The sequence below is a fragment of the Octopus bimaculoides genome, chromosome 18 (assembly GCF_046866305.1).
Source record: "Octopus bimaculoides isolate indiv1 chromosome 18, ASM4686630v1, whole genome shotgun sequence".
In the NCBI taxonomy this organism is placed as follows: Eukaryota; Metazoa; Mollusca; class Cephalopoda; order Octopoda; family Octopodidae; genus Octopus; species Octopus bimaculoides.
The window spans coordinates 33,510,682-33,538,113 of NC_142945.1; the positions used below are offsets into that span (position 1 = coordinate 33,510,682).

Here is a 27,432-nt window from a genome sequence, read left to right on the forward strand (position 1 = left end):
CATATACAATTGGCCAAAAGTCAGCTAACAGTAAATCAAAATTCTATAAATTCAATTTTATTTATTCATTTGGGAAAATGGTGTCACTCAAGAAGGAGTTAAATTTGAACAATTTTCATGATGTTTCATATTTAGATGCTTTTATTAATTACATTCAGTTGTTAAACATAAATAAATCTTGGAATTAAATGGTTTTGATTTACTGTCAGGTGACTTTTGGCCAAACCTGTATATATATATATATATATATATATAAATTTAATTAGTATCACTTACATTATTTAAAATAATGTTAATTATAAAGTTGCTAGAAAGTTTAGACATTTATAGGGAAAATGTCAATAAATTGTAGAAGGGATTTGAAATACTATTTGCTATGAACAGAGCTGTCACTCTAAACCACAATTTACTCACTATAAAAATACGCACGGTGGATACCATAAACTTAATAGAAACAGGCTTACTTTGCATGGAATACATAAGTATGTGTATATTCCATGATCTATAGATTTTGCTTTGTGTATCCAAAAGATACTTAAACTCATCAGCTGAACCCAACACATAATACGCTATTTCTGAAATATTCATCACATTACACCATATGTGTTCTTACAATTGAAAGCCTTACACCATTCAAAAACAAAATATATATATATATATATATATATATATATATATATATATATATATATTATATATATATATATATATATATATATATATATATATATATATATATATATATATATATATATATATATATTTATGTGCGTGAAAAGACCCGGCAAGCCAGGTGAGACCAAAATCCAAGGCCTCTGCCAGGGATGTAGCCAGCCCACTTATGCGTACCTTTCCTTCTTTGGACACTAAGCTCCGCTTGCGAAGACCTGTTGAGGCAAGTGAAATCGAAATCGAACTAAATTCGACGACTGGCACCCATGCCAACGTCTCCTTCATTGGAGACTAAACTCCGCTTGCAAAGACCTGTTGGGGCAAGCGAAAGCGAAATCGTGATGGCACCTGTACCAGTGGAGCGCTAAGAGCACTGTTCGAGCATGATCATTACCAGCATCGCCTTCCTGGCACTTGTGCCGGTGGCACATGAAAAGTTATTCGATCGAGATCGGTGCCTGTGCCGCTGGACTGTGCAGATGGCACGTAAAATACACCTCAGTCAAATCGTCCAACCCATGCTAGCATGGAAAGTGGACGTTAAACTATGATGATGATGATGATGATGATGATGATGATGATGATGATGATGATGATGATGATTGTTGTGTCTGGAGAGAGTTATTCTCTTTTTGTGCTTTATTACTTAATGCATTCACTAGTTCAATTTCCACTCATTTCCTTATTTATTTTTTCTAAAATTTTCACTGTGTTTTGTAACCTCTTCAACTGTCATTGATTCTGTCCGTTATCAGAGCTGCATACTTTTTGTTTGTCTGTTTGTGCACATGTGTGTGCCAGAGTGCCTGTGTATGCACATATGTGTATATGTATGTATGTGTGTGTGAGTGTGTGCTTGTCTGTTCATATTACATACGTACCTATCCATCTATTTATCTAACTGTTTACTTACATATCTATTTACCCCAACCCACACACACACACATATATATATATATATATATATATATATATATATATATATATATATATATATATATATATATATATATTTATATATATATAATATAATATAGGATAAAATCTATACACACACACACACACACACATATATACGTCTACATGACAGCCTACTAATAACTCTACCTGTGTATATATATAAATTGTGATTATTGGGGTATGACTACCTTCAACGTATGTTTCCTGTTTAGTACTAGGGATGTTTCATTTATGAGGATGTACTCCAGTATTTGTTTGAATGTTGGGTCCTCCAGGTGCTTGGATAAAATGCGGATGTCAAGTTGACCCAGTGTGCCTCCATGTTGGTCTTTGGTATGTTGGTAGAGTATGGAGGACTGCTTTTGTCGTCATATTGTCTCAAATATTTATTTAGTCTCTCCACAATGCTTCTAGATATCTCACCTATGTATATCATGTTCTTGTCTTTACAAGCAACCTCTATGCACTTTCTGCTGTGAGGCTACATTTCTAGTTCTACAGTTAATGCCAGGATTAATCTTACATATCATGCAGTTATCATTGGTGCCTGTGGTATTCTCAAAGGGGTACATCCTCTATAGTTGTGATCTGATGGAGCTCCCTAGCTTTTCAGCGATCTTAATGTTGAGTTTGGCCTCCTTTAGAGCTTTCCGAAATCTTTGGGCTAGTTCTCCAGGCACTGTGGCAGCTACAAACATAACTCCTTGATATTTGTCGGTCTTGTACCATGTGTTCACCCTGTTTGTTTTGTCACAACTGGAATAGGATACAAAGAGGTTGTGACAAAACAAACAGGGTGAACACATGATACAAGACCGAAAATATCAAGGAGTTATGTTTATAGAGGCCACAGATCAGATACACACATCCATCCATACATACATACATACATACATACATACATACATAAATGCATACATACATATGTGTATACACATGCACACTGATATGCACACGTGTGCACAAACAAACAAACAAAAAGAATGCAGCTCTGATAACGGACAGAGTCAACAACTATGGAAGAGATTGCAAGACACGAAAATTTTAGAAAAAATAAATAAGTGAGTGGAAATCGAACCAGTGAGTGTGTTAAGTAATAGAGCATTAAAAGAGAAAGACTCTACACAGACTCAATAGAATATGCTTCAACATAAGAATTCACATAAAGAATCTTGCAAACCAAATACTAAAATGAAATATATATATATATATATATATATATTTGTGTGTGTGCATGTATGTGTGTATACATATCCTGCATAGTGCTTATGCTTAGTGCTTATGCACCTCCACACAAACACACATACACACATATATATACACAGTAATACTGAAATGTATGCACATTTAAATACCTATATACACATAAAATATATGCTTATGTATTCTCTTGCACATGACTACACTCCGTACTGACAAATGCACACCTACTCATGTATATTTTATCGTTTTTCTTTTACTTGTTTCGTTCCTTGAACCCAGTGATGCAAGGCCATAGCCTTGAAGGATTTAGTCAAAGAATCAATCCACTCACAAGACTTTGGTCAACCTGAGGCTATAGTAGAAGACACTCACCCAAGATACCACGTAGTGGGACTGAACCCAGGACCATATGGTTGGGAAGCAAACTTCTTATTACACAGCCACACTTGCACTTATACTACAGAACCCTACCCAGCTTCAGCTGTGAACTTGGAACCTGGCTAAAATACTTAATAGACTCTCTGTTAATACCAGGCTAACAAATTTTTTAGATTAATAAAGATCTCCATGTGTTCTTATGACAGAGTCCGAGGTTTTAGTTCATCACCATTCTATATTGAATGTTATCCAGGTCTTTTACATGGAGTGATATACAAGACAAGATGTAAACAATGGTCATTACATATTCCTTTATTGTAGTAATTTCAGTTGTTTCTGATAATCATTGTAGGTTTAAACCATACATGCTTGTATCATTGTTCTGCTTAGTTTCTATCAGAACACCATGACTCTGGTGAGGATAGCATTAATTTTTTAAGGTCATTCAATTTTTCTCAACTGATCAATGGATTGATATTGAGTAAACCAATCAATGAACGAACCTATATCGTTTATCGGAAACAGCTTTAAGTCAACTTTAATACAATAAAAGAATTTGTATAGACCATTATTTGTCTTACACACACACAAACATGTATATATAAGAAAGAAAGAATGAACAAGCAAAACATGTGGTATCACTTTAGAGCATGTAATTTATAATTCAAACGAATTCATAAATTCATAAACGTAATTCTTTCTAATATACACCAATCCACTCGATGAGGTATCACTTATAGCCAGGCAGCTACAACACCATTTTTGTTTTGTTTTAGTCACAGTTCAAGTGAGAGTTTTAGTGGCTTTGTACATACCTATTATGTTATTACATGCAATTTTTTATGCCTACTCAAACATGTATCTACCTCCATATACATATATATATTTATATGTATATACAGATCAGAATGTATACACTCATATATAATTTCACTTACATTGTACACAAATATTCTATTTTCTATGTATTCTTATAAGTCATTTCTACTTTAATGCAAATATATACAGATGCATAAGGACACTCTTATAGTTCCATATAATCATATCTATGCAATATTTATATGTATGTATAAATTCCTACATTCACACAGAGTTGTATGAGTACTTCCATACTAATACATAAATTGACATATATGCATTACTGCCACATCGTTTTATGAATTTCAAAATATAAATTTTAGCTGTACTGATGAAACAAGACCAGATTTCAATGACCCATATACATGGGTTTATATGTAATTATATGTACAGAGATTGTCGTATTAAACTATATTTACATGTAGATGTGTAAGCTTACCTGTACATAAGCACGATGTCAGTAGCCTAGGGTAGTCATCTACCTGGCCAGCTCCTGTTAAAACTATCCAACCCATGCCAGCATGGAAGTCAGACGTCAAATGATGATGATGATGATAAGGATATATATATATAAATGGCAGTGCTTCTGCATGGTCGCAGCTCTGAGCTGAAACTACAGAAAAAAATATATATATACATAAATATATATATATAACAATTGCAGCGTGGAAGGTGTTTGTAAGCCATTTAAAATAACACACAAAAACCGTCAGATTCACTTCAACATTTAAATTTAATTTGTCAAATTATTTTCGTCGCTTTGAGACCGCGACCTGTTCACTGACAAAATTCTGTGCTGCATCTCTGTCTGTCTGTCTCTCTCTATATATATGTCTATAAATATATATATATATATATATATATATATATATATATATATATATATATATATATATATATACATATATATATATATGTGTATATGTATATGTGTATATATATATATATATATATATATATATATATATATATATATATATATAGGCATGTATATATATACACACACATATATATAATAATCCACACACACACACACACACACACACACACACACACACACACACACATATGTATGTATGTATGTACATCCACATTACAGTGCGTCTTTAATATATTTAGTATTTGTTACTAGACACAATATCATCATAAATACTGTTGTCCTATTTATGTTTATGTGTAGTGAAAATTTGAGCCCATCTAATTCACATTTTGTCACCCTTATGATGCAAACCAAACGAGAGAAGCATATTCTTTGTTTATATATGAAATGCAGTTATATAATTAAATATGGTTACATACAAAATGAAAGTGAAATGAAGATATATAATTACAATTATGTTGTGTCTGGGGAGAGTCACGAATCCACATAAAGAATTTTGCAAGCCAGATACAGAAACGAAATATAACAACAATGTAATTTTAGTATTACTTACATTAAAGCAATGGGCATACATACACAAATGTGCCCCACCAACTTAGTTTCTTCATAATTTCCAGAAAAAGGAATATTTTTTAATGAAATTTTCAACAAATATGTTTCAGATTATGTAGGTTCCGATTACATCTGAATTTGTTCTGAAAAATGTTTTCAAAAGAGTGGAGAAAAGAGTTTCAGAAAGTCCACACAAGCTGGCTTTGTTTCCTCATGACTTACTAAAAATTAGGTATTTTTAAATGAAAATTTTGATAAATACCTTTCAGAGTGTGTAGATTATGATTATATTAGAATTTAATATGAAAAGTAAATTGGTATACATACTGACATACATCATCTGAAGCATATTTGTAGAAAATTTCATTAAAATGTATCCATTTTAATTAATGTTATGAGGAAACAAAGCTGGTGATGCACATATGTGTAGATATGGTGCAGCTAACTCTGGCCAATGTCTGTATGTCATTGTGTATGTGTTACCAGAAGACTTTGCCAAATCAGACTTGAACCTGGTGCAGCTCTCTGGCTCATCAGCTCCAGTCAAACCATCTAACCCATGTCGACATGGAGAATGGACATTAAATGATGATATATAGATGTATGTGCAGACAAGTGCAAATACTTATTTGTGGTGTGTGTGTGTGTATCACCTATATTGACCATACACCAATTGTCACAATGTACCTCCAATTCTTTCTTGATTGTGCTCTTCTTTTACATCTTGGGTCAAATCATTTAACATACTGATGGCAATATGTATGAGGGGTGTTCCTTAAATATTTCCCTTGACCCACTTCCCAAGGACTGATATAAACGAAACATGGCATAATTATTAGTTCTTCCCTACATAGCCACCACCAATGGTGACACACATCCCATATCGTTTATGCAGCTGTGAAGAACTTGTCTGTAGAAGTTGGTAGGTTGCATCTGGAGCCAAGACTTTACCTTGGAAATAAGTTCATCCTCATCTGAAAAGTGCTTCCTCTTCAAAAAGATGATTCATGGTTGGAAAGAGGTGGAAGTCAGATGGAGCAAGGTCAGGAGAGTAAGGGGTATGAGGAAGGATTTCATAGCTTCAGGGGTGTGCTTTCATATGGGGCAACATGTGCATTGGGAACTGGGGCATTGTCTTCAAGGAGGCGGATTCCTTTGGTCAGCATGCCACACCTATCTGCTTTGATGGCGTCCTGTAATTTCTGCAGCAGAAAAGCATAATATACCCCATTAACTTTGGTGCCCTTTGCCAGAAAATTCATCATCACTACTCAGCACTGATTCCAAAAGACTGAGAACATCACCTTGCCTGCTGATGGTTGGAGACAAGCCTTCTTTTGAGGTGGTGAGTTAGCATGCTTCCGTTGCTTTGACTGGACTTCAGTCTCAGGATCATAGTGATAGACCCATGTTTCAGCTTGTGTGATAAGTCTGCCGAAAAAGTCCTTCTTGTTTTCTTGGCACATTGCCAAAAGAGTCTGGGAGCAATTGACTCATTCCTGTTTCTGAAAAGGTGTGAGCATCTGGGGAATCCATCGTGCAGACAACTTCCACATGTGCAAATGGTCATGAATAATTTTTCCCATGGATCCTACACTTATGTTCACTTTTTAGGCTAGTTGCCGAAAAGTTATATGGCGATCCTCCAAAATGACAGCTTCCACTTTATGGATGGTGTCGTCATCGGTGGTGGAATGTGGTCATCCAGGAATAGGAGCAGTTTCCACTGATGTCCAACCACATTTGAAATGGCACTGCCAGTACTTGACTATATTGTATGATGGGGCATCATCACTATAAACTTCTTTCATTTCATCGAAAGTCTCTTTTATTGTATGACCTTTCAAGTATAAGAACGTGATCACTGTTCTGCATTTAACAGCCTCCATTATAACACCTTAGTCCACTTCAGCAGCTGTAAAAGCAAACAAATACTAGTGGAAAGCTGCAATTTACAATGTGACAAGAAGAGACATGTATAATTGTACCTGTACAAATCCCATTTCCTGCAATAACCGGAAGTGGGTCAGAAGAAATCTTTAATGAACACTCCTCGTATATGTTTTCATTTGTCAGTATATATATATTGTGTGTGTGTGTGTGTGTGTGTGTGTATGTGTGTGTGTGTGAGAGAGAGAGAGAGAGAGAGAATTGCTGCATAGACACTGAAGAATATATTCACTGAAATGAATGTTATTACATTGCAGTAAACACAAGTGAAACCAAATTGCACGTACATACATAATTGACAAAAACAATCTTTCAGAGCAACATATAAAAGCAGAAAAGCATAAATTTCATGTAGAGTTTATACATTGTATTCAATATGAGTTACATTAGGATAAACATCATTAAATGTATAATTATATATTTGTAATACATAATTAATCAATTTAAATGAAGTCAATTTACATTAAACTTATTTAAAATGTATGCTTACTTAAATCATCAAGAACATTATTAGTATTAGGTTAATCAGATGCATTTGTTAAACTAGTTAAAACTGTTTTTATGAGATTTGTTTTGGCTTGCTTTTAGTTAAGATTTTTTTTCATATCATTGTGATCAGGAAATATTTTTCATTTGGGAATTTTAATGATTCATTTGTTTATCTGTAAAATTAATTATTGTCGTATATATTTAAGTTAGATTTTCTAAAGTTATAATTGATATTTCATGGCTAATTTATTTTGTTGTTTCTGGTTAAAAAGTGTCTGTTGAGCGAAAGACCTTTATTTATTTCATATGGAGTATTTTAAATAACAGTCTGTTGGGAATATTTGCTTGTGCACGTGTGTGTGAAGAAGCCCTCACAATAAGAAACTCATGCAGATACATACACACCTGCACACACTCATATATACACAGGATCATATGCACACACAAAAAAAAATCATACCTAGAGATTTATATTTCAAACAGCATACGTTCTATAATGAATTAACAAACAAAAATCTTTAATTAACTTAGCAGACAAGATCAAAAGCCATACCACATCAACACACACATAATGAAACTTTTGCACATACCAAAACAAACCAAAACCAGTCTACTGTGACATACACACCCATCAACAAGGATACAAAAACCAGATATTCAAAAGAAGCCTGAAAGAATTGAGCTCCTGTTAGGGGCCTGCTAAACTTGAAGTAGCATGGAACCAAATCAAACTGTTTTAAATAATACCTGTAACTTACTAATCGTATTGAGTGCCTTTTCTTTCATTTGTCCACTCACTCGTATATATATATATATATATATATATATATATATATATATATATACATACATACATACATACATACATACATACATATATATATATATATATATATATATATATATATATATATAAAGATATATATATATATATATATATATATATATATATATATATATATATATATATATATATATATATATATATATAAAGATTGATTGTTATGGCTGGTCAGTGAGTTACAATTGTTTTTAACCCTATAAAGTGCTTAGCTGATGAGTCTGATGTGTCACCTATACAGCTAAGTGCTTGATAGGTGTGAAACCAATGGTCACTTTTGACTTGTCATAACAATTAATCATATATATATATATAGAGAGAGAGAGATATATATGCACACATGTGTGTATATAGACACTTCCTATATACAGAGTGAGCCTTTTGGTGTAAGTGTATACTTAATCAGTCACATCCTATTTTCTATGTGCATTGGAAGACTTGATATCAGCACTGTAAACTAATCAGATATTCATCAATTATGCAGAACAGTAACTATTTACAGTGATATAATGTACTTACTCCATATTTACAACTTACATTTAATTCTACTGAACTTAGTTAAAATAGATGACAAATTAGTGGAGTTTCTCGTATGCTTTCAGTTTTGTCAGGTATAAATGAAAACAGTAATTTCTAACATAGGTGCAATACTAGAAATGTTGAGTAAGTGCACATGTGATGTAATTTACTGTAGTACTCTATTAGTATCTACTTGATTTGAAAATGTTTGAAAAGTAAAGTTAACAGCAGTGGGATTTGAACTTAGAACATGAACGAACAGAACTAAATATTGCATGACATTTCATACAAAATTCTATCAAATTATTTTGGCATGTAGTAGAAAAATCTGTTTCTCTGGGGAGATCTAATAACCCCAAAACATCTAATCATACTTTTTAAAATCAGACTCACTCTCTATTGTATATCAGCATTCAGTTTTTAATTAATTTAAATTATGAAGTTGTTCAATCTGCTTTTCTTGTCCATAAATAATCATTAATATAATGTGTTTTCTTCTTATTTCAGGTATAATTTTTATTTATCAAATAATTATTTGGCTCAATACATTATATATGATAGTACTGGTTTAACCATGTCCTGTAAGATTTGTTACACACAAAGAAACATGGCATTATACAAATCTTATGTTTTTCTGTATACTCTAATTTTGTCTACCTTGAATTGACTCGTAGTTCTATAGAATAATACACCAAAAATAAATGTATTTTAGTGAAAGAAATAGTTCAAGAAAACTAGTAAATTCTAAAATGTACAAACACATCCAATCTGAACTAAATTTGGAAAGTAGATATGTAATGAGAGAGAAAATGTTATCTGAAAACCAAAAATTTAAATACATAAATCAACATCTGATACTTTTCAACTAATCCACTCTAAAAACATTTTAAGTTCACCTGATATTGTTGTGTTGTTGTCCATAAACATAGCTAGCGTTTATATCAGAAATTTCTTCAGGCCATTAAGCACAACAGTTTTTAGTACCGTTCACATAATAATCATCCAATTACATTTCTGAATAATTTTTTGTAATTAAATTAAATTGCTGTGGAAAACTGTAAATTAAATTTTCCTATTGAAGTTCACTGTTGTAATAATAATTGCTGGACTGCTATGAGCTTCATTTAAACAAGAAAGCAATAAAACCACAAGTAAAATAAAAAATACACACAAACATACAGCATAAACAAAAATAACAACTTTATTAAGTAATTTCTGTTTAGTATGTAACATAAAATACGTAATACAGAAAAAGCTGACAGTAAATTGCAAAGAATAGCAGCTTAATTAATTGAATGTTTATGGTAAAAGTTATTTATTGAGACTTAAATAAAGTTTCTTTTAATTTTAGTATAGTTCTTTTACAAGATTCAAAACACATCCTGAAGGAAAATATGCTTTTAAAGAAAACTGAACAACAGATTATTTCTCTTATCTTTTTTCTTTCAGATATCCCACCACCTTTCTTTTAGCTTTTTTTAAAAATCAAAATTGAAAATTTAAATTATATGAAAATAATCCAATTTTAAATGAATTTTTCTCTGGAAGAATTCTGATAAAAAACCTAACTATGTTGTAAGGCATTAATTATGGTCCTAGTTTTAACATTTTCTAATTGTACAATCTAATTTTGTTTGTTTTTGAAAAGTCATCTTTTCATTTCCTTCTTCCACGTTTTCTTCTAGTTTCATGTATCACTCCATTCTATTAGGGAATTACCACTAGCCATATTAATATCATAATTTAATTGATCTCCTGTCAGCTGTGAATACTTCATGGTGAAATTGAACTCAATACAATGAGCTGAACTAAGTTTAAGTAAATAATTTAAATATACTAAAAATATTTTAGCGATGAACAAATATTTGAACCCATTCTTTCAATGCCAGAGCAACAGCTTGGCTTTAACTTTAATTACCAAATCTACAGATCCATGCCTTTTCTTTGCTGTAAATTAATTTTAAACCTTCAGAAGAGAAGTGATGAAATAATTTGATCAAAATACTTCAAGTAGGAAATAATTAAATAAATCATATTGAGTTAGTATCTGCTCCAATATTTATTGTTCGAAGTTACTGTTTTAACAAAGGAGAATATGACATTATAGCTATTTTCTCAGAAAGATGAGTCTTTTAGTTTATAATTTTTAACAAACTGATTACTATATTCAAAAATGGGACTACAATTATTGTTGTTTATCTCCAATTCTGTACTGTCCTTAATCATCTCATTTATTTACAGTCTGCTGTATACTTTTAAAGAATGGTTGGGTGTGACTTGAGAAAGATTTGGCTGCTATCTCTAGCAGCTTGAGCTACTGCATAATAGTTCTCTCACTGGTTTGGCAAATGATGGTGTTTCAGCATAATCATGGCCTAACAGCTGAATCAGTAAGAGTATTAAGAGTAAATGAAACATAATAAACATAAACTAAGACATAAAAGAGAGAAAAAATGTTGACAGCAAAAAACAAAACAAAAACAAAACAAAAAACAAAAAAAAATAAATAAAAGAAGAAACAGGAACCTAATTCAATAAAACTTTATTATTACTAAGAAATATTAGATTGTTTTCTCTTTACTAATTCTAGAGAGAATGAGGGTATGTATTATGTATGTGTATGTGTATTTTTTATGTATATTTATAATGTGTGATTTAGGTATGATGTGTGGGCATGCATATGCTGTATCGTGCATGTATGTATAATATGTTACAAATGATAATTTTGCAAGTAATTAAGAATATACAGGTGAGTGAAGTTGAAGTTTTGGAAGTCCAGTGGACAGAGACACAACACAATTTAATGTGATCAAACTTTGCTGTTGGCATCAAATTGTATTGCTTGGCATTTCTCCCATTGTTATCATATCCCACCGCTTCAGATTTAAACAATTTTCAGTTTTACTGAAGTCCACTGAACAATGAATCAAAAGTGTTGACACCTGCTTCAAATATGTTTTTCACTACACTAGGTTTTTTGCCGTATATTCAAATTTTGTTTCTTTTGTAAAAGAGGCAGCTGTTGCTGCCATTAGATTGTTAGTGTTTAACATCTGATTAACTCTGATTGAACATGCATATGACCAAAGGTATTCCAAGTGTAGCATTTCTATGTTTGTTTTTTTTTTCTTTTCATACATAACATACCATGGACAACATTATCTATTGAGTCCTTTCATTTTTTAAGAGAAGGGGTGAGATTTGAAGGCGATCCTTGTCGCTATTTCTAGCTAATCAAACAGTTGCATAAATGATACCATTTTACCAAGTTGAAATGAGTGTTGAAGAGACACAGAAGAGAATATGTTGTGGGAATAACATAGAAAATAATTATTTGTTGTCTACAGTTGATTTCTTACATAATAATGGCATTTATAATTACATTGTAATTATTTTCTTTTATTTTTTTTCAACAGGGGGATCTCCTACGTTCCCATTGAAAAGACAGATGAGACAACGTAAGTAAATTATTCATTTTTTCTCTTTGATTATTTATACTATACTTTTTCATTGCTGTTGTCATATAACTATCTTCTAAAGAATAATAATGTAGAATATATATTAAATTCAGTACAACTGATGTGGCCAAGCTGTTCTGACCATTTAAATACAATATTTTAGGATATTTAGTTTATTTGGAGATGAGGCACCCAAACTCACCTTCAGGAAATTCTTAAAATGCAGCCGTTTCTGACTACATGGGTCAGCTGACTACTAACCAAAACACTCAATGGAGATACATTAGACAGGAAAACAGTGATCATCAGAAAATATATAGGCATGCTTGCAAGAGAGAACTTTATCCTCCACCATTTCAATAATGACTCAATTATGTTCATGTAAAGATTGATTAAGTTGGTAAGCATTTGCAGGGTTACAACTTGCTATTAAAGTAGGTAGTAATTTTACCTTGTCCTTAGCGCAAGTTTTCAAGAGTGCAGTTCGATTATAACAGTTATTTTTTCAAAGCTATAATGGAAGTGACAAAGGAGCATATTCAGCATATTTTGTTTTATGAGTTCAATAAAGACAACAATAAAATGGAAAGTGTGAGGAATATTAAGGCAGTATGTGTGATTGGACAATAAGTGTAAGCAAGTGTCAATGGTGGTTCCAGAAATTCCAAGCTGGAAACTACAGCCTAGAAGACAAGCTTCATCCTGGAAGATCTTCAAACCCTGGTGGAGCAAAATTCCATTGTAACTGTTGAGGAACTAACAAATAGCTTGCATTTGGTCATTCAACCATTCATTGACACCTGTGTGCCATTGGAAAAGTCAGCAAATTGGATCATTGAGTTCCTTCCAAACTTTCCGAGTCTAATCACACACAGAGAGTGAATGTGTGCTCTTCTTTGCTGTTACACCATATAAATGAACCTTTTTTTTATTGAATGGTGACTGGTGATGAGATATGCGTTCTCTATAAAAATGTCAAGTGCTGAAGACAGTGGGTAGAGAAAGGAGAAACACCAGCACCCCAAGCTAAAAAAGGTTTTCCTCCATGTAAGGTGTTGTTATCTGTTTGGTGGGATATGAAAGGTTTAGTCCACTTTGAACTTTTAAGCCTAAACCAAACAATAACAAAGGAGATCTACTGTGAGCAGCTTCAGTGGCTTAAGTCAGTGCTAGAAGAAAAACGATCATCTTTGGTTTCAAGATGAAAGGTGTTCTTCCATCAGGATAATGCTTGGCCACATACAACATGGATGACATTCCAAAGGCTGGAGCAGTTTGGATGGGAAACGATGCCGCAACCACCATATTCGCTGGACATTGCCTCATCTGATTATCATTTATTTCGCAGTTTTCAAAATCATTTAGATGGAAAAAATATGAATTCTGTAGATGAGGAGTATTTTTTGTCATGGACGAATGTTGAAAGAGGGGCCTTGCAAGTCTACCAGATAAATGGAAGAGCATTGTAGAAAATGAAGGAGAGCATATTTTAGATTAAAAAAGAACTTTTCTTATCTAAATTTTGAAAAATAAAAGTATAAAAAACTGCATTATTTATGGGATGACCCAATATATATATATCTATACATGTGTGTATATATACATATATGTGTGTGTGTGTGTGTGTATAATATATATTTATATATATATTCTTTTATTCCTTTAGTTGTTTCAGTCATTTTGACTGTGGCCATGCTGGAGCACTGCCATTAGTCGAACAAATCAACCCTAGGACTTACTCTTTTTAAGCCTAGTACTTATTCTATCAGTTCTTCTGCTGAACTGCTAAGTTATAGGCATGTAAGCACACCAACATTGGTTATCAAGTAATGGTGGGAGGACAAACACAGACACACACACACACATCTCTCTCTCTCTCTCTCTCTCTCTCTCTCTCTCTCTCTATATATATATATATATATATATATATATATATATATATATATATATATATATATATATATATATATATAGAGAGAGAGAGAGAGAGAGAGAGAGAGAGAGAGAATTCACAAAAAAAAAACAAACAAATGACGAAGACAGGTGGTGTAGACAACAAACAGATGTATTAGTTTAATGCTTGGTAAGTGAAAAAGTCTTTAATGTTTCGAGCCTACGCACTTCCACAGAAAGAAACAAGGAGAGAAAATAAAGAATGTGTAGTGGCTAGCGATCTACGATGGGTTTCTTTCAGTTTCCATCTACCAAATCCATTCACAAGGCTTTGGTTGACCCGAGGCTAAAGTAGAAGACACTTGCTCAAGGTGCCACACGGTGGGACTTAACCAGGAACCATGTGGTTGGGAAGCAAGCTTCTTATTTCTTTACTGCCCACAAGGGACTACACACAGAGGGGACAAACAAGGACAGACAAACGGATTAAATCGATTATATCAACCCCAGTGCATAACTGGTACTTATTTAATCGACCCCGAAAGGATGAAAAGCAAAGTTGACCTTGGCGGAAATTGAACTCTGAATGTAGCAGAAGACGAAATACCGCTAAGTATTTCACCTGGTGTGCTAACGTTTCTGCCAGCTCACTGCCTTCTTACCACACAGCCACTCCTGTGTATCTATATGTATGTGTGTGTGTGTACATACACATACATACATATAGATAGGTAGATATAGATAGATATACATTTGTTTCAGTTGGGATTGAATTCTTCACAAAGAATTTGAACACTCTTAGCCACTGTACTTCTAAGCTTAAGAATAACATACTAGAGAACAGACATTTTATTTAAGACCAGAATATATGCGTTTTGTATGATGTAATAAAGTAAATCCAGTGTCAATGCTGATTGGGTTTACATCACTGATAATTAATATCCAGAAAAGGGTGTAGTGAATGGTGGATAGGAGGTAATCTATGTTGTAAGTGTGAATGAATGGACAGAAAAGTGCTGGGGAAGTGTATGTGTGAAATTAACTTTGGCTCAGGACATATTTCCACAAACGACAAATCTGCATGGCTGTGGCTTGAGCAAGTAAAGTGGCATATTACAGGCTTGAGAGCTTCAATGTTATTGTATCAGGTGTTTAACAAGTTTACCCCAAAAGTATCTGCCAACACTGAACTCTTTCCTCAATATGCAGTAAGTCCAAAAGTTGGTATTTAATGTATCTTCTTCCTTCTTAATTTCAAAGAGGATCATTATCTGAGCAGGTTTCTGGTTCAGAATTCCTTTTCCCCTTAGCTTAGTCAACCTGGAGTCATTGTTTGCTTCTACTCTCTTTGCAATACTTATCACACTTTATACAAACCTAGGACATGTTTCCATGCCATGGACTGCTTCACTTGCATCTCTACAGTTGTCATCTGTTGCATTAAATGCCAAGTTACAGTCAAAATTTTTGGCATTCAGTATATTGTCTTGTACTTACTTCATACATACCTCACTTTATACCCCTATGCCTATTGAACACTTATTTTTCTCTGTTGAAAAACCTTTCTTGATTTTACTCATTTTATGTCTGCCACTTCAGCAGGTTGTATCTCTGATTCAACACTATGTTTTATTTATTAACATTTCTCTCTTATATATTTATCTTCCTTCTATATTGACCAAAGACAACTGTTTAAAATGATGATTACTTTTCCTTTCCAGTTGATAATAGTTTCTTAAAATCTTCATCTTAGAACATATTTTATCATAGCATGGTTCCTGTATTCCACATCAGTACTATGTATCTTCTCTGTTCTACTTGGTGTCATATTCGTAACTCTGAGAAGGCATCACCAAGCTGATCTTGCTTTCTTCTGAGAGTTAAGTGGAATTTAGATTGTATGCTGCTGTCTACAAGACCAAATATATGCTCCCCAGTTGAGTGTTGTTTTTTAATATGTAATAGCATGTATGTATTATTTACAGCTTCATTTGAAACAAAGCTATCCAACTGATGATTCATACTCTATTAAAAAGAACAATAAATGCAACTCCTCAACATTTCAATCGGATCAGTCATTGCAAATAAACTTTTCTCCAAACTCTTTGCTTAACTCCTACACAAAACATTAAGTAAAGATCCTTAGTATAAGATTCAATAATCTGCGAAATTAACTTCACTGCAATTTTATTTCAACTTCCTTTGTGTGCAAATCCTACAGATGACCTCATGACTTTGACACATCACTCACTCGGCCTCTATATTCAACAAGAGACGCCATCCTTAGTATATGGACCATGCTCTTTTGCTTCAAAAACAGTTTTGTATCAGCCAATATATTCTCTGCTGTAGTTGCAGATCTAATGGATGATATATAAAATATTTTGTAAAAGCACCCACTACACTCTCGGAGTGGTTGGCATTAGGAAGGGCATCCAGCTGTAGAAACTCTGCCAGATCAGATTGGATCCTGGTGCAGCCATCTGGCTTGCCAGTTCTCAGTCAAATCGTCCAATCCATGCTAGCATGGAAAGCGGACGTTAAACGATGATGACGATGATGATATATCTGTATGTGTGTGAGCATTTGTGTCTGTGTTTGTACCCCCAAAACCTCTTGAGAACTGGTGTTGGTGTGTTTACATTCCAGTAACTAAGCAGTTTGACAAAAGAAACTGATGGAATTAGTACGAGGCTTAACCAAAAATTTAAAAAATTATAATATACATTAGCAGTTCCTTTGTTGAAGTATCAAGGAAATCCTAACACAAAAGATGACAGAAGTTACTAGTTTCATCTTTGAAGAGAAAGCAAAATAGATATGAGTCTTCTAAGAGTACAGGACAGTGTGAAGGAAGAATAAGTGCATGAGGCTTGATGGTACAGTTAGTATGTATATAACATTGGACTTAAGGGAATGTATATACATACGTGTGTACACATGTATACACATACACACATACATACACAGACATTTACTCATATAAACTCACATATACATATATACAGGGACATGTGCCCATATATAAATGCTTTCTAAAATAATTGCAACTCGTGTTTGAGACTCTGATGAAACTGTAAAGTGTTACTCAGGGAGTAACTATGAGTCTACCGCACCTTAGAGTGGAAATAGCTGTAAGTTAATGAAGTTCATAAGATAATCATTTATTCTTTTGTCATCTCTTTTCTCATATATATGTGTGTGTGTGTACATGTGTATGTGTGTGTGTGTGTGCATGTGTGTGTGTGTGTGTATATAGTGTAAGGTGATATATTCGAATAAACACTTGTATCTTTTAAATTATTCTATTATATAAACTAAGGCAATATTTCCTGCTTTATAAGGTGGCAAGCTGTCAGAAACGTTAGCACGCCAGGTGAAATGCTTAGCTGTATTTTTTCTGTCTTTGTGTTCTGAGTTCAAATAGACTTTGCTTTTCATCCTTTCGGAGTTGATAAATTAAGTACCAGTTGCACACTGGTCCCCTCCCCCAAAATTTCGCATCTTGTGCCCAGAGTAGAAAAGAATATTTCCTGCTTTATATGTTACCGTGAAGAGAAAAAATTGATAGAGAGTTGTCTGGAATAGTTAGTAGGGAGGTGTAGAAAAGGGTGGGTTAGTAGGATTATCTCATAAACCTAGGAGCAAAGTAATATTCTGAATTTTAGCCGAGACTAAATTTGATAGAAATCATTATTAAAAATTAATCTATAAATTTATCTGCAGGAAAATTATCATTTTAGAGTTTCTTTTAATGTTGTTTATGTTTTAGTAACTTATTTCATGATGTATATAGCAGTGTTGGTGGGAATATTGACAGTAACAGCGACAGGCTGGGGATGATATCACTCAATACTTAGTTTTGTTTTAATTTTTTTTTTGCACTACCTTAACTGTTTTCTGTGTCTGTTAGTTCTGAAAGTGGTTACAACTCTTTACTCTTTTACTCTCTCTTTTACTTGTTTCAGTCATTTGACTGTGGCCATGCTGGAGCACTGCCTTTAGTCGAGCAAATCAACCCCAGGACTTATTCTTTGTAAGTCTAGTACTTATTCTATCGGTATCTTTTGCCGAACCGCTAAGTTACGGGGACGTAAACACACCACCATCGGTTGTCAAGCGATGTTGGGGGACAAACACAGACACACAAACATATACACACATATATATATATATATATATATATGACGGTCTTCTTTCAGTTTCTGTCTACCAAATCCACTCACAAGGCTTTGGTCAGCCCGAGGCTACAGTAGAAGACACTTGCCCAAGGTGCCACGCAGTGGGACTGAACCCGGAACCATGTGGTTGGTAAGCAAGCTACTTACCACACAGCCACTCCTACACCTATATTTAACCTCCATATTTAACCTCCATATTTATTCTGAATATCAGCTTGTTTGTATTCCTGAGTCTGGATTCATTGTTGAAAATGATTCCATTCCAGCAGTGACAATTTTCAAGCATTATATGGAACAGCATTATTGAGCAAGTCTTACATTTGGTTATTTATGGTGACAAAAATTTGAAGTGGATTTGAAGTGCAGAGTGAGCAGTTATACTGAAGCTGCCATGTTGTTTCACAGTATTATAATTTTTACTAAATGAATAATATAATATATTCTCTGATTGTGTTTTTCTACTTTAATGACAATTAAGTTGACTATTCCATACCACTTTCTGGAAAATTAATGAAGTTCTTAGACAAAAGGGTTTATTAAATAGTTTGAACACAACGTATGTAGATCAACTCACCAAACACTCCGGATGCCTCCCTGAAAACCTCCTTCAATCAATGCAAGACTGAAATAGGTGGTGTGTGCGGGTTAAAAATGTTTAAGCAAGCTTGACTACAAGCAATGATTAGTTAGCTTAAGTAATTGAAGACATCAAAAGCTATGAAGCACTAAGACTAAATACAAGAACTGATTTAGTTTCATTATTTTGTATTCCAACTTTAGCCTAGCTACAACTTTCCCTGTTTTACTTATTTACAGTGCAATAAAATACATAAAGTGAGAGTGACAGAGTAAAACTAGAAAGCAATAAAAATAGGGATGAGGAAGTAGCAGGGTGGACCTTTAAGATATGATGGGGCTAGAAATGAATGGGACAGAGATATCAAAAGTGAGTTTTGGGATGAAGGTTATATAAATATATTTAATGCAGAAAATACATCCTATTTCTACTTGTAACTCAAATTAGGAGGAGGTGTTTTGCTGGACCAAAAGACAGAAACAAACAGTATTATGCACTATGCTTAAGGCCACAAAGTTGTGAATATAAAAAAGCAAACATTTTTTTTTAACTCTAGTTTCAACTGAACACAAATTTTTCTTGCTGAGATTATAAATTATATTTTCTTGTGTCACTTTCTATCTTAAGCATGGACATTTTCTTCATACTTAAATTTATATTTCTAGATGTATTTTTAAATATATTTTAAAATGTATCTTCTATAAAATACATTTTAAGCAAAATACATTTTATATATTTCATGGTATTTTTTCTTCATGTATATATATATCTAGGAGAATACACAAATATAAGAAGACAGAAAATGATTTATTTTCAAAATCCTCAATTCTTAATACTTCATATTAAAAAAATGACGATGGTGAAAGTGGTAAGAGTAGTGGGAGTAGTAGAAGTGATTATGAGAAGGATAATGCCACCAACAAACGATAGTTTTTCACTGCAAGGACAATGAAAATGAAATAGTGGACAACTTTACAATGCAATCAGGATATTAGAATATTACAATGTGCATACAACGTTTGCTGTAAGACATTTCATCCTCTTCAACGTGTTGGGATTTTGAAGTGAAGAGTATTTAAGGACACTCATCTAGGGCTGTGTCCATCAAATCTTTTTTAAATCAGAAATAAAAAACAAGCCAAGGCAAAGAAGTTGGCAGAATCTGAATTATTGATTTTTGTAAGATGAAATACAGTCAAAGAAGGAAAATTTGAGAGACTTGGTAAGGGCCAGCTTGGGAATATAATGTTTAAGGAGGATTGCAAGAGCACTATGTGCCTGTAAGGAGAGTAAATTTGATTGCAATAGAAGAAATGTGAATAGCAATTGCTGTGGTTTTGTGAGTTAAGTTATTGCACATATGATCATACTTAGAACCACCTGGTTGAAGTTACAAACAACCTTAGCGATTTTGAAGAAAAAAATGTGTAAAAATCTATAGGATTCTATTAGATATAGACAATTAATTTTTTGTGTCATATTTCCAATCTCTCTCCCTATTAAAACAATAAAACTTACATTTGTAATATTATTAGAGAAATGTGAATGTTTCTAAGAAACATTTCTTTCAGAAAATGTCAAAGATAAAGTAACTGTAATACATTTTGCTTAAAGGCAGAGTATTAGTGTGTGTGTGTGTGTGTGTGTGTTTGTGTGTGTTTGTGTGTGTGTGTGTGTGCGTGCATGCGCGCGTGTGAACATACAAACGTATATTACTTTAAATTCGTTCCACTGATGATTAATGGCAGAAAAACAAATCATAGCTGGGATGATAATAACACCAGTATGATGTCAATCATATCACTAATGTTGATGATTGTAATCATAAAATGGATCTGTGTTGTTATTTTTGATCTTATGTTGTGAGCAACGCACTCAATGTTGTTGGGGAGTTTCACTATTAACCAAAACTAAATAACATTCATTGTAATCTTACTATAATGAACATTATGTCCGTCTGTCTGTCTGTTCCCTCTTCAAAGTCAAACGGCTGAAACAATGGTCACAATGTTTTTTCAGGATTATGAAGGAGGTAATCAGGAAGGTTTTTATTGAAAAAAATGTGGAAAAGTATGATTATTTTGTGGATACTGAGGATATTGATCAGTGGAAAAGGTGTTAATAGCAATTTATGTGTGGAATTATTTAAAAAAATGATACAAAAAAGATTCTTTGTACTATGGGTTCCTGGTAATGAGCATTTGTAGAAGGCAAAAATTACATGATGTTTTGAATCCTTGTATGGTCAATTATCGGGATGAAAATTACTGTGCAAGGGAGGGATCTCTTATAATTATACTAAATATTATTTTAAGAAAGAAGAGAAGAAAGGAAATCATAAAGAAAATGTGTTCTATTAGGATCTAATGTATTTCTTTGATGTTCAGCTCGGAAACTATCTTAGTTTCCACCGGCTAGTTTTGGTGTACTTTTTTGTATTTAAAGGAGTATGCTTACATGTGAAAATAAAGAAATTAATTTTGTGTTTGCTCAATATTTTGATTCCAAGCTCCAAATCTGAGAGTCTTTCTAAGGTACCAGGTCTACAGATGGTATTTAATAGTTTTTTAAGATAAGACCCTACACACAAGAGTCTCCATTCAACACATTATTATTTTTCAAACATCAGATGCTTTGCTAGACTGTGTCCCTGTCTTCTTTTAAGTCATCTAAATGTGTGGTTATGCTGATAGAGTAGGTTTGGAAATCATTTAGCAGTCATTCCTATACTTTTGATTTTGCTTTGATTATTTTTTTTCTAGCTCCAGGTCAGTGAAAATCAAGAAGATTTATAATCAAAAGCAGGTCTGCCTTATCAATTCTATGTTTTTCCTGTGTGTAAGGAACCCAATACCATATTATGCGTTGTATCCTTTTTTAAGATTGTAGGATGTGATATGGAGGATAATTGGTTGCTGCTTTTAGCAGATTGAGCAAACTTTAGAGGCTGCCTTGTTGACTTTATACTGTTTGGATTGGGTAAAAAGTGATAGTGGTTACATATGTAATAGATTTTTAAGAGCACATGCTGTTGACTGGACACACTTTTTTTATTGTAGCAATTGCATTTCCAAGTTCTGATGTTGACTGGATTTTGGTGATTCAAATTATTCTTTATTTTCTTATTAAACTAAGTAACACGTTTTGTTTATCACAATTTATTTGCTTATTAATTTCTACCTACTAGTGATATTTTTGGAAATAATTTTAGTTTAATATTTAGTCTTTGTATAATGTAACCATAACGTTGAATTCGTTTTCGATAAATATGCTTTAGAAAGGAAGCTATGACTATGCTTTAAACTCCTTAAACAATAACAAATGTCTATAAAAAGAAGGCACTCATGATATAAGTGGAGGTAAAATACAGAATATAGGTGTTATCTCTCGCAATGCCAGTAGATTATGTATGTGGTAGCAAAAATATAATCAAGAATCAACCATTACGCAGTATTTTCATATTCCAAAGCAATATTATAGCAATGTAAAAGAAAATAAATCAACTTCATGTTTAATTTACACAAACTTTTTGAAATGAATGCATTTAACAGGTAAATTAGTTGACAAACCTGTAATTTTATGTTAAATATGCTCAAAAAGTTTTTAAATAATTGTATTTAACAAATAAAATCATTAACACAAATTTTATTTTTACTTTTCACATAGTTTAAAGATACAGGTATTTAACAAAGAAAATAAATGCTGAACTCAAAGTATTGAACAGTTTAAAAATGAAAATTAAGTATTTTGTCGACTAAACTATTCTGAATGTCTTCATTTTTTTGAAATCAGACACAATGCCAACATTCCACTTGACTTGGTTCTTACCTTCCATTGTTGCAATATCTGGGTGAAATGTTTCACTGTGCTCCTCATTGATGTCACTTAAGTTTTAACAGCAAAATAAAAATACAAATACAAGAAATGCACTTCTAAAGACGTACAACTGTCCATGTTCATATAGTTTGCAATAATTAATAACCCTTTCCATAGGTTCTCTGTAGAAATCCATAACCTCTATTACAAAATGCATACAATGCTTCCTTTTCAACTTCAATCATCTTTCTTTTAATTTATTTTTTATCTGATATCAACATTTCACTTACTTAAGGGTCAGCAAGTAGATCACCCTTACTTTTACTTCTTTTCCACCAAAGAAATTTGGAAATATAAGGCAGATTTCTTGAAAAGCTCCACCTTCAAAACCTAAGGCTTTTACAAACTACTTTATGAAACTCAATTTTATATGAAATGGAGGTAACAAAATATTTTTAGGCACTATAGAAGCCCGTATGCTAACATTTAATTTTCTTGGTGGTAATTTCTACCATGAGAATCATTTAGCTTTCCAGTTAATGATCACTAATAACTCTGCTGTCTCATTAAAAGGAAACATAAATGTTTTATATATCACTCAGAAAACTAGGAATACAACAAACATCTTTAACTCCCCCTGCACCCACTACACATATGCATTCTGATTAAATTCTTTGTAGTGATCTAGTAAGTAACTTTAATATTTTTCTTGTCTTTACTGAATGTATAAGAGTAGGTGTATTGTTTCCTATTTAGAAGTAAAAATACTTTGAGATTTTGGAAGAGGTGCTTTTCAAGAAAACCACTTTGTTTCCAAATCTCTCTGATACCAAAGTTCAGGATCATATATTTGTTGAAAATAGAGCAAAGGCAATGTTGAAGTCAGAAAAAGTTGAGCTGTCTATGAACAGTCACCCTTCCCTGGGGTCAGGTTTCAGTCCAACTGCAGCAGACACACCCTTCATACTTCTGTAGTAACACAGGTTTCTACTAACATCAAGGTAAATTGCAAATTTTGCATACCTTTTTTGGGACTCAGTAGTCCTGCAATCTACCCGTACTGAATTCTATTCTTTTAACTGAGAAACTGAATAAATTCATTTCCATTAACCTTCATGTCATTAAAACATGAAACATTCAGAAATATCTTTCTGTTCTTTCTATCTTCTAGGAATAGCAAAGGACATAACCCTGGTAATCCATAATCACTCTCCTAGAGTAGATCAACAGCTTCCACATTTTACATATGATGCCTAAAGCTTGTCTTGATCATAAGTAGCCATTTCCAAACTATTGTCTGTATGCTATCCAGAATTTCACAACTTTTACAACTTTATGTGATATCTGTTTCGTTCCAATATAATATTCACAAAAATTTCAGACTATGTTAAGTAAAACTGCATCCTCTACTTCCCATATTTACATTTGAAAAAAAAAAAATTTTTTAATAAATAAATAAAACTGTAGCATGAAAATATGATTTTAGATATGTAGATGAAAAGGTTATTCATTGCAGTGTAAGTAACTATCCAGAAAAATAAAAATTAGAATTATAAGAGCAGATCTATAACAGTTGATGATAGAAAACCAAAACTGAGAACATTTTTTTTAGAATGAGCAATCTAAATATAGAAATAGATGTTGAAAATAATTATGAGAAACGAAAGTATTTGCAAATTTTTTAATGTAGTCTTATCAATAGATGCAAGAAAGCTGGTGAAGTGTATAAGTCTTGAGCAGCTATTTTAAATGAGTTTGAGATAAAAATATTCCCCTACTTATAACCAGGAAAAAGTGGCTTCTTACAAGACTGAGAGAGGCTTTACATATTGGTGTGCTTATAATTATGGTGTAATGGAATGTACCACACAGACTTCCTTTTGTATGTCTCCCTATTTGGTTGAATATATGTTTGCAATGTTTAATAGTTTATTAAAAACTGTTCATAACTTTGCTGCGATGATTATAATTTGCACCTTCATCTCATTGTAGGAGACTGAAACCAATAATATGCATTTTCACAAGGAAATATAATTGCTTTGAAGTTAGTGGTGTTGCAGCTATATATATAAATATATATATTTACACACATGCTTGCGTGCGCACGCGCGCACACACACACACACTCACACACACACACACACACACACACACACACAAAAACACACACACACAAATACACACACACTCACACACACAGACATACACACACACAAACCAGGTAGAGCAAAATATTTTATGTATTTCAAGCTTTTACATATAGAAAGTGTTTATTCATCATAATATATCTCATCATATTCAATTGTCCTTGAACATCATTTTTCCAGAAACTCAATTCCATGCTTATATCATTTGGCTGGTTTTGAAGCAAAAAACTCCCTGCACTTGTTTTCAACCTTATCCTCTTTTCTACTCATTATCAAAGCTACAAAGTAAAGAATAGACAGTTAATGTTTATATGTTATATATGAAAATAAAGAATAAACAGTTCAGTAACAATTGCACTAGATGTATCAAATTAATGATATAACATAGAGATACAAGTTGCCAAAAATCATAAGTGAAAATCCAAAAAACTTTTGTCTCAACCTGGTATACACAAAACATATTTGAAAATATGTTTTGTGTATACCAGGTTGAGACAAAAGTTGAGCAAGACCCACAAATAATAGATAAATTGGGGAGATCCTATATGTAGGTATTTGGGAATAAACTGAATCCATGCTATTTTCTGTTTTTGTTTAGTTTATTATATATTTTTTTTTATTTTATCTTCATTAAACTTTCTATTTATTGTTGAATCAATGTCCAATTCATTTCTTTATTATCTCTTTTATTTCTTACAAATCTTAAATGCTCTCTAAGCTACAGATATTACATTTTTATCAGTCTGTGAAAACTAACACTCTTCATGCAGCATACCCACTTCTTTTAAATTCCTTGTTTTTTTCTCTCAATAATTACATTATCAAATTATATACCATCTATATCACATATTTATCACAGTAAAATATATTCTTGCAACAGAATGGACTCCATTAATGCTGTTTATTATTCTTACAGCCATGACTTCAAAAGAATTATATTTCTCTGCAAAAAGTGCACTATTGATTTCATCATTTATTAATATCAGTTATTAAAAGGGAACAGGAGCACAAATTATGTATATAGAGGACATATGCAATTAAATCTACTCTAATGCATGGAACTTATTTATTGAAATCAGAAGGGTAAAGGATAAAGTTAACTTTGCTGTGATTGAACTCTGCTAATTAAATTAATGACATAAGTACAAAGCCATATCAATTTAATGGAGTGTGCAGAGTCAATTAAATTGATTACCAAAACTTGGATGGTACTTATTTAATCAACTAAAGAAGAGGAACTGGAAAATCGATCTCAGCTTGCTTTAAATCCAGAAAGATAGGGGATATGACGTTTTTACTGCTTAATCAGGATGACAAGCTGTGCTAAATGACCTTCATAGATTCTTTGAGACTGATATGATTAGTGTGGCTTATATTCAGCTTCAACATCTCTCAGTCCACTTATGAAGGAAAAATATGGGAAGGAAAGCAATTCCAGAGAATGATATTCTAGAATGGAAGGGTTGGTTAAATGCAATGTGGGCAGAGAAACAGATGGTTTCAGGTGGAGGCACAATGCAGCAAACTAATTTAGAGGAGAAAATTCAATGGTGAAATGATAAAATAAACAAAAAGAGGAAACAGTATAACTATGTGCCAGAAGTTGTAGTGTTAAGTGAGGGGATCTCTGCTAATCAGTCAGATGGCGTTTGTCTTGATACACTACAAGAAGATTTCCTGGCTATGAGTAGTAAATTATATCATAGTTCTGACTCAATTAGAAGATATTTTTGTGGTCTCAGTTCACAGTAGTGATGCAGGTTATATAATTTGAAATGTTTAGGTTGCATGTGAATGATGTCAGGGTGAAGAACAAATAAAGGTTGATTTCTTCTTTATATGAATGAGTATCATTAGATAGTAATTAAGTCATTAAGCTACCACAGAAAGAGAATAATCGAGCCTTAAGAGTTCATCAGAATTGCTAATGTCTGAATAAAGGAGATCCTTGCCAGTGCACACTATGATGATGTGGTTTTATTTTTTTTAATACATAGCTTAATGTGAAGGAAAGTAGTGTTCACTGCTCCTTTTAAGGCTTTGGGATTGGCTAGAAAG

At 32.7% G+C, this 27,432-nt stretch overlaps 1 long non-coding RNA gene across 1 annotated transcript in view; it reads left to right on the forward strand.

Moving 5' to 3' along the window:
• Window positions 1–27,432, forward strand: part of LOC128249803 (uncharacterized) — a 489,384-nt gene that overhangs the window by 207,202 nt on the left and 254,750 nt on the right. The window contains exon 2 of the long non-coding RNA XR_008265919.2: window positions 12,719–12,760. This is a non-coding gene — a long non-coding RNA (uncharacterized LOC128249803). The remainder of the gene's footprint in view (window positions 1–12,718; window positions 12,761–27,432) is intronic.